Source organism: Dipodomys ordii, unplaced genomic scaffold (assembly GCF_000151885.1).
Source record: "Dipodomys ordii isolate 6190 unplaced genomic scaffold, Dord_2.0 Scaffold44, whole genome shotgun sequence".
NCBI lineage: Eukaryota > Metazoa > Chordata > Mammalia > Rodentia > Heteromyidae > Dipodomys > Dipodomys ordii.
In genome coordinates this window covers 4,919,841-4,932,072 of record NW_012267260.1, presented here as the reverse complement: position 1 = coordinate 4,932,072, position 12,232 = coordinate 4,919,841, and positions in this window count along the sequence as shown.

Genomic DNA, 12,232 nt, shown 5'->3' with positions numbered 1-12,232 from the left:
GACCCTCCCCCTCCTCCCTCCTCCTCCCCCCTCCCCTCCCCACGCCGCGGCCCGGGCCGCCGCTCACCGCACGAGCTGCGATCCCGCGGTCGCGCCCTCCCTCGGCGTGCTGCAGTCCTCCCCCACGGGGGAGGGGGCGGGCAGGGGGAGGGAGGCAGGGGAAGGGGGTGGGAGGGAGCCAGGGGGAGGGGAAGGGGGAGGGGCTCTGTGAGAGTTATTTTTAGAGTTTGGGGTTCCTCCCCCCCACCCCGCGGCGGCGGCCCGCGTGGATGCGTGCGAGGTGGACGGGGCGCGGGTCGGGCTGGGGCCGGGCTGGGGGGACCCGAGCCGGGGCGGGCGTCCCCGGCCCCCTCCCGAGCCCCCCACGCCGCTGTGTCTCGGGGCGCGGGAAGGGAGCATGGAGGATGATGCTGCATTTCCAAGGATCGCAGCCCGCAGCCCGGCCCGCCGCCCCCCGGCCACGCCGGGCACCGGGGCTCCCTCCGCCCTCCCCGCTGGCCGGGGCTGACCGGAGCCCCGCCGGCCGCCCCTGCCCCGGGAAGACCTGAGCCCGGTGACCCACCACCGCCACTCCCCGCTCTGCTCCGGGAAAGTTTTGCACGCGGGTGCCAGCCCACTCTTAGTTTTTCTCTGCCCCCCCCCCCCCCCCCCCCCCCTTCCCCCCCCTCCTCCCCCCCTCCCTCCTCCCCCTCCCCCTCATCTCTCCCTCCTTTCCCCCTCTCCTCCCTTCTCCCCCTCCTTTCTTCCTCCCTTCCTCCTCTCCCCTCTCCTCCCTCCTCCTCTAGTCCCTTCCCTCCCCCCTCCTCCTCCCTCCTACTCCTGTCAGTGAACTTCAGAAGCAAACACTAAAAGCTAAAATAAAGTAAACCCACAGTGCATCTCCCTGACCCTCAAGGAAGGAAGCTTTGGGGCACAGGGGATGAGGCTTCTGCAGGCAGTCAGCTCCAGAACTTTCCAGACCACTGTCCATGGGGCCAGGGCTTTTGATTGTTTTTATTTTTTCGCCTATGGGACGGAGCCCGTGCAGGCCTGTGCGGCCGGAGAACCGGGAGAATGAGGGGAGGACGGATTCTAAAGTTGGTGAACCAGAAGCTCCATGGCTAACGTTTCCCTGCTTTGCGGAAGAAGACGGAGTTCCACGTCCTCCGCCACACCCGGGGAAGGCCTGCACACACAGCCCAGCCTCCGCCACATATGGGGAAGGCCTGTGCGCACAGCCCAGCCTCTGCCACTCCCGGGGAGGCCTGCGCACACAGCCCAGCCTCCGCCACCCCCGGGGAAGGCCTGCGCGCACAGCCCAGCCTCCGCCACACCCGGGGAAGGCCTGTACACACAGCCCAGCCTCCGCCACACCCGGGGAAGGCCTGTGCGCACAGCCCAGCCTCCGCCACACCCGGGGAAGGCGTGTACACACAGCCCAGCCTCTGCCACTCCCGGGGAGGCCTGCGCACACAGCCCAGCCTCCACCACACCCAGGGAAGGCCTGTGCGCACAGCCCAGCCTCCACCACACCCGGGGAAGGCCTGAGCGCACAGCCCAGCCTCCACCACACCCGGGGAAGGCGTGAGCACACAGCCCAGCCTCCGCCACACCCGGGGAAGGCCTGCGCGCACAGCCCAGCCTCCGCCGCGCACAGCCCAGCCTCCGCCACACCCGGGGAAGGCCTGTGCGCACAGCCCAGCCTCCGCCACACCCTGGGAAGGCCTGTGCGCACAGCCCAGCCTCCGCCACACCCTGGGAAGGCCTGTGCGCACAGCCCAGCCTCCGCCACACCCTGGGAAGGCCTGTGCGCACAGCCCAGCCTCCGCCACACCCTGGGAAGGCGTGCGCACACAGCCCAGCCTCCGCCACACCCGGGGAAGGCCTGTACACACAGCCCAGCCTCCGCCACACCCGGGGAAGGCGTGTGCGCACAGCCCAGCCTCCGCCACACCCGGGGAAGGCGTGAGCACACAGCCCAGCCTCCGCCACACCCGGGGAAGGCCTGCGCGCACAGCCCAGCCTCCGCACACCCTGGGAAGGCCTGTGCGCACAGCCCAGCCTCCGCCACACCCTGGGAAGGCCTGTGCGCACAGCCCAGCCTCCGCCACACCCTGGGAAGGCGTGCGCACACAGCCCAGCCTCCGCCACACCCGGGGAAGGCCTGTACACACAGCCCAGCCTCCGCCACACCTGGGGAAGGCCTGTACACACAGCCCAGCCTCCGCCACACCCGGGAAAGGCGTGTGCGCACACAGCCCAGCCTCCACCACACCCTGGGAAGGCCTGTGCGCACAGCCCAGCCTCCACCACACCCTGGGAAGGCCTGTACACACAGCCCAGCCTCCACCACATATGGGGAAGGCCTGTACACACAGCCCAGCCTCCGCCACACCCGGGGAAGGCCTGTGCACACAGCCCAGCCTCCGCCACACCCGGGGAAGGCGTGTGCGCACAGCCCAGCCTCCGCCACACCCGGGGAAGGCGTGTGCGCACAGCCCAGCTTCCGCCACTCCCGGGGAAGGCCTGTGCGCACAGCCCAGCCTCCGCCACATCCGGGGAAGGCCTGTGCTTGCAGCCACGCCTCTGCCCGCTGAGAGGCCTGGGGAGGCCTGTGCACACAGTCCAGCCGCCGCCACACCACTGTGTCCTCCAAGTTCCTTCTTGTTTGAGCAGAATCGACTTTTCCTGGAAGAGACCCATGAGAGGGCACAGCTCAGGACGGTGCTTGAGGCCGGGATCGGAGGGATGGTGTCATTAAAACAAAAAAGATGAAAGGAAACCCCCAGCCTTTTGAATTTGAACGTGGCCTCCATGGCTATTTAGTTCAGATTGCTACTGGATGCAGACTGGCATCTGCAGTGTCATGGCTGCTTCTCTGTTGAAAACTGTGATCTCCTGATCTCCCGTGTTCTTCACGTCTAAGAACTTAGCAAGTGTTTTGTTTTTTTTGCTTTTTGTTTTTCCAGGAAGACTTAGGTATGGTTTTGTCCGGGGTGGCATCTCCCAGAGTTCAGGTGAGTTCCACGCAGCGCTCATCCCCCTCTGGGGACGGTCACCTTTCCTGTCATTTCCCATGAAGCATTCCACTGGAACTGGAATTGGAAAACTTTGGCTATGCAGAACAAAGGAAATGTCCTCATCACCCATTCCCCCCCCCATAACTTCTTTATTGCATTAGATATATTTGGTCACATCCTTTGCACCAAGATTTTCTTCTGACAGAAGCGATTTCCTTATATAAACAAGGGCAGTAGAGGCGGTGGCAGTTAAGTGACTTCAAGGCTAGACATAGAGTTATTTGTGGAGCCGAGACTGGTGTGTGGTTATTCTGTTTCTTAGCAGATTGTGTTATACTTATTTTTTTCTGTTGATGTCAGATAGGCCTACTTCTTTTTTCTCATAATAAATATGTCAGGATCATTGTCTCTTTTACAGTTTTCATTTTCCTCACATCCTTTCCTCCACAGCCTTCACAGAATTAGGGAAGAGCAAAGATTACAGCATATACTTGGCTAAAAAAAAATGTATGGCACATTGCTAAAATGAGTGACTTGTGAGTAGAATTACAGAGCATAAGAATGCACGCATTAGGAAACACCACAAACACACCACAAAAAAGATGTAGTCTGAATTAAAATAGTTTCTGTTTATTACTTAAATATCTACAAAATTTTGAAGACAGGTTAAGAAGATTCCCTTATAACCTGAATCCTGTTTCCTCTATTATTTCCATCTTAGGTTAGCAGAATACATATTGAACCGGTATTGAATGGGTATTGTTCACCAAAGTCCATGGCTTCTCAGTTTCTGTTCTATGTCTTTTTGCTGTTTCAGGATCCCATCCACCATCCTGAACTTCATTGACTCATCTTGCTTCTACAGTCTCTTTGTGCTATAGCAGTGTTTCAGACTTTCCTACACTTTGATTGCCTAGATACTTTTGAGGAGTAGTTTTAGGAATTTTCCTTAATTAGGATTTCCCTGATGTCTCACTCATAATAGACCAAGCAGAGAAGTGTGAGGGAGGAAGAACACAGACGTGAAATGCCATGTGTGTTGGGTCACAAAGTCCTATCAACGTGGCCTGTCACTCTTGATGTGCATCCAGCCGCCAACTGGAAGTAGGACCTTCCAGGTTTCCCTGTTACAAATGTAATCTTTCTACCATCTTCCATACCAACTAATTCAATGGGAAGTTATTACTCCTTGAATAGGAAGTGAGAAGCTAGTTCACTTCCTTCTCCTGTGAGGTTATAGTTTATGTAAATTACATTGAATTCTTCTGTACATTTATCTATTCCCTTCCTCTATTCTGTTCATTTTCTATTTTGTTCATTTTCTATTCGATCCTACTCATTATATGAATATAGATTCATAGATACTTGTTTATTTTTACTTTGGCTCATAATTCAAGATTATCTTGTTGCTCAAGTGATTCTGACTTCAGCCACTTGGAGCACCTTTAGTTGATTCTTGGGTCCCTGTGACATACAGTGCTATTGTGTAGGTCATTGCCCTCTCTTCTTGCAAAGTGTGCACAGTTCATGTTCCAAGATGTTCCAGGCCCATCTTATATCTTTCTATGATCACTTCTAGAGTCGGCCACTTTTCCAAGGAGCTTTGGATGCAATCTTGCAGAATCAGGTTAGAAACAAAGCTGTGGAGGTTTCTCTTGCTGTTTGTCACTGGAGAAGCCTGTCGTTGAATTCTCCATTCCTTCTCATGCCTCTTAGCTGACAGAGTAAGGGTCTGCAATCTATATGTAGGCCATGCTCTCCAAATAACTCTCTTATGTCTATCTTAAACTAAATAAGAGTTCATATGAAAATGGTGTTTATTAAGCTAGATATGAATTTATATTGATGTCCCCAACTTCAATTGATTATTATTGTGGCCCCATTTCTCCTCGCTAAACCATAACCACTCATTTCAACAGTGATAAACCAGGCTTTAAGAATGAATTTTAAATTGCTTTTCTATTAAAAAAACACATTAATTTTTAATGGAAAGTTTGTTTAAATGAAGGAAGAAGAGCACGGGTGCTTAATTTTGGTACCGTGCAAAGCTAATCTTGAATGCTATTAGGGATGCATTAGAAAGATAAATGATAAACCAAGAAGGGTTGTATTATCCGTTTTTCAGATCATCTTACATCACAGCTCTGTAAGATCGCTATGTTTATTATCCCCGCAATTCCAGCCATTATAGAAGCCTCCAACGCTGGGCTGATGTGAAAGGAACGTTTGCATCTTGCTCAAGGCAGTCTTCTTACTTGGTGGAGGAAAGTGAGACACCAAGGCCCCTGCTCCAGGTGTGTCCTTCAACCAGTGACGTGGAAGGTCACTGTGAGGCCGTTTCCTACTCAACCAGTTGAAAGGGTGAAGAGACTAGAAGGGCATCGCTGCTCATCTGGGAGCAGTCTGTGGGTCTTCTCTGTGTATTTCTCACAGCAGGACTTCATCTCCTGGGAGATGAAGCCATCTAGTCATGTGCCCGAGTAGAAGAGGAGGTGATCGTGACACTCCTGCAGCCAGGTCCCTTACCCTTTCCCTGGATTGGCTTCCATGTTTACCTGCAATTCTGTGTAAGTCTAACAGCCGACTCCCGCCTGCCTGTCATTGCACTGAGGACTTGCTCGGCGTGGCCATCTCAACAGTGCTGGCTGGTGGACTTTAAGATTCTTGATCTCTTGTTGTGATGGCTTGGGAGTTTCCCTAGGATGAACCATGCCTCCTGCCTCTGGCTGGTTGTATCCAAGATGGCCACCACTTAGGGGGATAGACTTTTAGAAGTGGTATTAGTTGTCAGCAATTTGGAAGTCTCCAACTACAACTGGCTTAAATCATACAGACATTTCTTATGTCGATTCTTTAAAAAAGTTGTCTCAAAGAATGGCAGCTATAGAGATGATTGATTACAGGTGCAAGGGGTATCAGTGAGAATCCAGGTCCTAGGCAGGTGCAGGTGGTTCACATCTGTAATGCTAGCTACTCAGTAGGCTGAGATCTGAGGGTCGTAGTTGGAAGCCAGCTTGGCCAAGAAAGTCCATGAGTCTTAATCGCCAATAAACTACTCAGAAAAAGCCGAAGTGGTGCTGTGACTCAAGGGGTAGAGCACTACTAGTCTTGAGTAAAATGAATCTCAGGACAGAACCAGGACCCAGAGTTCAAGCCCAGGACTGGCAAAAAAAAAAAAAAGAAGAACAAGAAAGGAAGGAAGGAAGAAAGAAAAGGAAGGAAGGAAAAGAAAGAGAAAGAAAGAAAGGAAGGAATGAAGGAACAGAAAGAGAGAAAGAGAGAAAGAAAGAAAGGAAGGAAGAAAGAAAGAAAAAAAGAAAGAAAGAAAGAAAGAAAGAAAAGAAAAGAAAAGAAAGGAAGAATCCATGCTCTTATCTCATCCTGCTTTGCCTGTGTCCAGAGCACTGGTTTGGGCTCATGCTCATTCTGTAGGCAATACTTCTAGGCCAGGCAGGACCCTGAGATGGAAGAAGCAGCCTGTGCTATGTTTTGCTTCTAAAAGTAAAGAACCCTTTCCTGGAAGACTCTCAGCATATTACCTCGTAAGTCTCATTTCCCATGCCTGTGTCCAAATCAATCACTACTGAAAAGAATGATAATGTTGTAATTGGTTTAGGCCAATGTGAGCTCACACTGGGGCTGGGACTGGGGCCAGGCTTCTCCTGAGCCTGCTGCCAGGTGGGAGTTTATGGAGGGTTTATTTTGTGTGTTTTGTTTTAAAGCAAAATTTCTCTAGGAAGAAGCGTGGTGTGATTGGGGGGGGGTTGGATCTTGGGCATCTGATATGAAGGTGGGTGCTGAGATTTTCCTGCATGGATCAGTTTTGTTAAGACTTTGCTTCCTGATTGAAAAATAGAACGTTAACACATTTGTTTTCTTCCTGATTTTAATTTTTTTATTAACAAGGGTGTCAGTGATCTTTGAAAAATAGTCCTATGTAAATAGAATACAAATATATATATCATTCTCCTGAGAAAAATGACTGTGGTGAATATATGATTTGGAACTAGCTATCTGACTACACAATCTGTACAAGAATCTTATCTTCATGAGAACAGAAACAAATTTAAAGAAGATACGTATTAATTGGTAGCATGACATGAATGCTGCCATTATAAGATTGAGCATCAAGTGTGACTTGAATGTTATTATGCCCTGTATGCTTAAAACATGAAATAAACACCATTCCTATTCTAATGGTAACTTAAACTATATATATGTTCAAAAAAGCCAGGCAAGGCTATAGACACTCTCTTTTGTTTCAAGTGAGTTTATATAGAGAATTCTTGTCTTGTGGTAGAAAAAATGTTTGATGTTCTGAAAATTTCAGATAATTAAGGTCAAGGTACAAGATTCACCATTGGTTAAGATCCTGAGGTATTTAACTACTGTGCCACTTTAGCCCTGTCATTCATTCTATGTCAGTAAACTTGGAATTTATGCATGCAAATGAATCATCCACCATGAAGCAATGGAACTGAGCTAATGATTGCTTTCTTCTGCTCCAACTCCATGACATTCTTGACTTGCCATTCATGGATTCATTTGCTGCATTTCAGTGCAAATGCTGGTTCTCTGCTCAAGCCTCAGCCTCCCTTTCCTGGTGACTCATGTATTTGAACGATTGGGAAGGATGAAGGACGGTCCAGCAAACAAACTTTGCATTGATCTTGCAAAAGATAGATAGAGGCTGGAAAACAAAGCCTGGAATCCATGTCCACCAATGAACAAGGAGACCAAGGATTGAAAACGCCTGCGAAATTACAGAAGAGTGTAGGCTCTCACCAGATCAATGAGCAAAACAACACTGTGTCCTACACATCAGATTTCAAGTTATTCAAATTCTTACTCTTTTAATTTGGGAAGGAGGCTGAATTTTTTAAAAAAGGGATTTTAAATTTAGTATTGCCTTTTCTTTTGAAATCCAAATGTAATCCAATGTGAACCATTTTTGGCATACAAAATGACTGAAGGATTTGCTACCATTTTTTTCCTCCCCCTTTTCTGTTCCTTTTGTTTTCCTTCTCTTGTTTTTTTTTAACCTTCCTTTAATTAGGGATTTTTTTTTCTTAAAATGTGCCTAACACAGCTTTATCCAAATTACTTTCAAATGTATTTCTCACATCTGGATAAACTCAGGGGTATATTTTGCTCTTATTATTCGAGATGAAATTACCGATAGATTCCAAAGAATGTGTACTTCTAATTAGATCAGGTTGTTAGGCAGCAAGCTGGGACTCTGGGGTGTTACTATGCCCAAAGAGAAATGTGTTTTTTAAAGATGAGCTGCTCATTAATTATATACACAATCCTGGCCACGAAGGTGATTCTCTCCCTGGACAGGGCAATTCTCCCATGAAAATCTTTCAAAAAAAAAAAAAAAAGAAAGCACAGAGAATTTTATAAGGCTATTTCTTCAGCAGCAGTGGGCATCCTGCTGTCCGTTAAAGAGTAGATGGAATGGGTGGCACTAGAGCTATCATTGCTGAGTGGAGGACCTTATTTACAATTGCGTGATCAGGTAGCATCATTTGTGCCAGGATAAAGACAATCGTAAAAGGCTGGGTGTAGCATTTCTACTTATTGTTTTCACCCTTGTGTTGTGGATTCCACATCCTCATCCCCACACTGGGTATGGTATATAATTCAGAGAGGAAATGGGAGAATCCAACTTCAGGTGTTACAACCTGTCTGTGACTTATTTCAAGTATGGTTTTCTTGTTGGAGAAAATAGATCCATTCATTTAAAAAAAGAGTGTAAGTGAAATGGCCTTAGATGACAGAGAAATTCAGATATTGACATTCAAACATTTTGTTGTTGTTATTGTTTATAGACTGCCAAACAGCGAGAAGGACTGTACCAGGACCTTTGGGAAATATTCAGCCCTTTAGCTAGAAAAGGCAATGTAAGCAAAAATGAGCTAATATTTTAATGGAAACATTAAAAAATAATAAGTCTCACAAAAAGCGTTGCCTGTCAGCACAGAACACATCTCCAGAACACATGTACGGTAAATATTTAGTTACTGACATTGACAAAATCAATAAAAATTTGTAGACACTGACAAAACTTCTTTCTGTGAAACCTCATCTTCAGGACAATGCCTAGCCCTTGCTGAGCAGCTGTAAAGTTCAATGCAATCCTTACTAAAGTACAGACTGTAGATTTTATGAGTGTAATCTAGCCTACCACTCTCTGGAATGGCACCTGGAGTTTCTAGCAGGATACCAGAAATATAACAGTGTAGAATAGCTCTTCCCAAATAAGACACATGTAGAAGACACAGAGGGAGAAATGAGAGGCCTCAAAAACACTACACAACTGATCTGAAGGTTCGGTCTTTGCAGAGGTCATGGGTCTTTATGCTGTTTTATTTTGTGTAATGTTCTCGGTTTCTTCCCCCAAGAATCTCTTCTTTGGAACCCCTAGTTTCTCCTCCTCTTTCCCTTTACTTCCCTTTCTTTCTTTTCTTTGTCTTCCCTTGACCACTCCCCATCTCTCTCTGATTCTGCTGTCTCTGTCTGTCTGTCCGTCCATCCGTCCATCTCTTTCTTTTTCTGACCTTGGAATCTCAATCCTACCTGCCTCAGTCTCCCAATCACTGTGATTACAGGAACGAGCCACCATTCCCAGCGACATTTCTTATGATGCTGGGAAGGAACCATTGGTTTGCACATTGTAGGCAAGCACTCTACCAGTGAGTATGTATCTAGTCCAGGGTGAGCTCTTTGGCTATGAACAATTGTCTGGGTACTAAGGTTTGAGAGGGTGCATGACTATGAAGAGGTGTGGAAGCCAAGTTCAAAGATCTACCGAACAAGACTGCAGCTGGATAGACAAGTCTTCATGGAGAATACATTGCAGGTGGGCTGACATAGACTGGGAATACTTCCATCTTTGGTGGGAGAGAGGAAGAGAACAACTTAATATGGAGTAATGTCAGGGGCATGAACGGACTGAGTGTCATACTGCACCTGTGCTCCAGTGTAGAGGATGAAGGACGGCTGGCCCTTTAAGAACTAAGTTAGCTAACTAAGATACTAAGTTCTTCAGTTGAAGGTGAAATGGATTTTCAAATATGGGGAGTTCCTTCACACATTCTGAGAAGGAATAGGTTAGAACTGTAGTTTAGCCCATTACTGATTTTGGCAAGAACAAAGACCTAGCTCATTGTGTTAACTTCTGATAGCACACGTGCAGCGCTTGACATTGCATGACTCCATCCACTTCACGGTTGCTTTTGTGAAGGTGACTTTGTTGAAATGCATTTAAACATGGGCATTCATTGGCCCTTCTGCAAGCCCATCAAGAGGCATTGCCAAGTGCATAAAAAAAGCTAATTTCAGGGCTGGGAAGGTGGCTCATGGTAGAGTGCTTGCCTTGTATGCATGAGGTCCTGGGTTGGATTCCTCAGCATCATGTAAGCAGAAAAATCCAGAAGTGGCGCTGTGGCTCAGGTAGTAGAGCATTAGCCTCGAGCTGAAGAGCTGAGGGACAGCGCCCAGGCCCAGAGTTCAGGCTCCACAACCGACCAAAAAAATAGAGTTAATTTCAAAACATTGGGTTTTGATAATAGTGGATGAGTGTGGTGATTCAGAGATTAGTCTAGATTCTGAGTTCAAAAACAGCCAACAGCTAATCCCAAAATAATAAATCAATTTTTTGTTGCTGAGACTACTTGGTTCAATAGCACATCATGAGTCCATGTTTTCTGCAAAAGTGAGTCGCCATAGACTCTGAAGTTCACATTTTCACGAACCTAAAACTGGAAGACACGAGATATTTCCTGCTCTGCATACATTACCATCAGTAGTAACATATATCTGAGTGGATTCTACTTCAGCCAGAACTGAATTAGTGCTTTCACGGCTTTTCCTGTAAAAATATTGTCGTCGATATTTGTTTCTATAGATGAGTTGTAAGATCTCTGCTCAACAACTTCATTGACTCCTCTCATAGTGTCCATCTGACTGAAGTAGATAATCAAGGAAAACAAAATCATTTTTCTTGTTTCTAAATTGTTAATATTGTTCTCAGTGTTTTCAACACTTTGACAAATTGTTCTTGCCAAAAAGTTGATAGTCTTAATTATTTTTTCTCTGGCTGTGTCTCTTTAGTGGTTATAATAATGATGATCCTGAAGTCAACATTGGCAAATAGAGTTCCTTGCTTGGCTGTTTGGTGAACTGCTCCGAAGTGTAGTTGCCAACTTTGTTTTTGTAAATATTATTTTGGTGAAGAAATTCTGCTGTAAAGAGATATTCCATTTAAAAACTCCCTCCTTTTCTGATAGCTGTTTTTCTATGAGTTAGAGTGACGAAAATGCTTAGTTTGGTATTGCCAACATTTTATTCTTTATAAGGTCACTGCTTTTTTTTTTAAAGTCATTTTGCCATTTGTCAAAATGTTCTCATGAAAACAATGGAAATTTTTGTCAAAAATTGGTCAAAAATTTACCGGTTTTTCCTTTCGTTATTAGACAATCAAATATTCTGCATTTCATTGTATTTTAAGATTGCACTGCTCAGAATCCACTTTTCCCCCCTGTGTGCATTTTGACATCACCTAAAACAATCAGCAAAAGGTTATGGTGCAGCATTATTCATGGCGCCTGGAATGAGGGATTAAACTGTGTCACTGTGATTTGCAGCAGATCAAGGCTCCGGGCAAAGCAAGGAGAGGGGGAAACGTGTTTTACAACTTCCCAGCTCTGCAGCTCAGGCATAGAATACCTTAAACCCACACAAACAAATGAGCATGATTGTGATGGCTGTGTGCGCACAAAATTCTCTCATCAGTATTCACGTTTGAATTCCATGTGGACTTCCATTTAGCAAACATTCTTATTTTACTTCAATCATTTAAAAAGGAAAAAATCCCATTTTTAAGCTTATATTTCATGCCAAAATGGGTAGCAATCTGGAGTTAGTCTGCAGGCTGCATATTATAGATACCTACCCTGGAAGGATATCCTTTACTAAAAAAAAGTTGAAAGATTAAATAAATTTTAGTCACTATTTACCATTTCCCCCTTTTGTTGTATACTTAAGTAGGAGGACACAATGAGAATTTTTGATGTAAAGGAAAAGATCTATTCACAGTTGCCAGAGCAAGTCTACCCAAAAAGTGAACCCAGACCTTTCTTTTCTACCATGAGTAGGGAAGAATAGCATTATGTAAATGAAAAGTAGCATTTTAATTCCTTTTTTCAAATTTGTATATATTTTTTTTT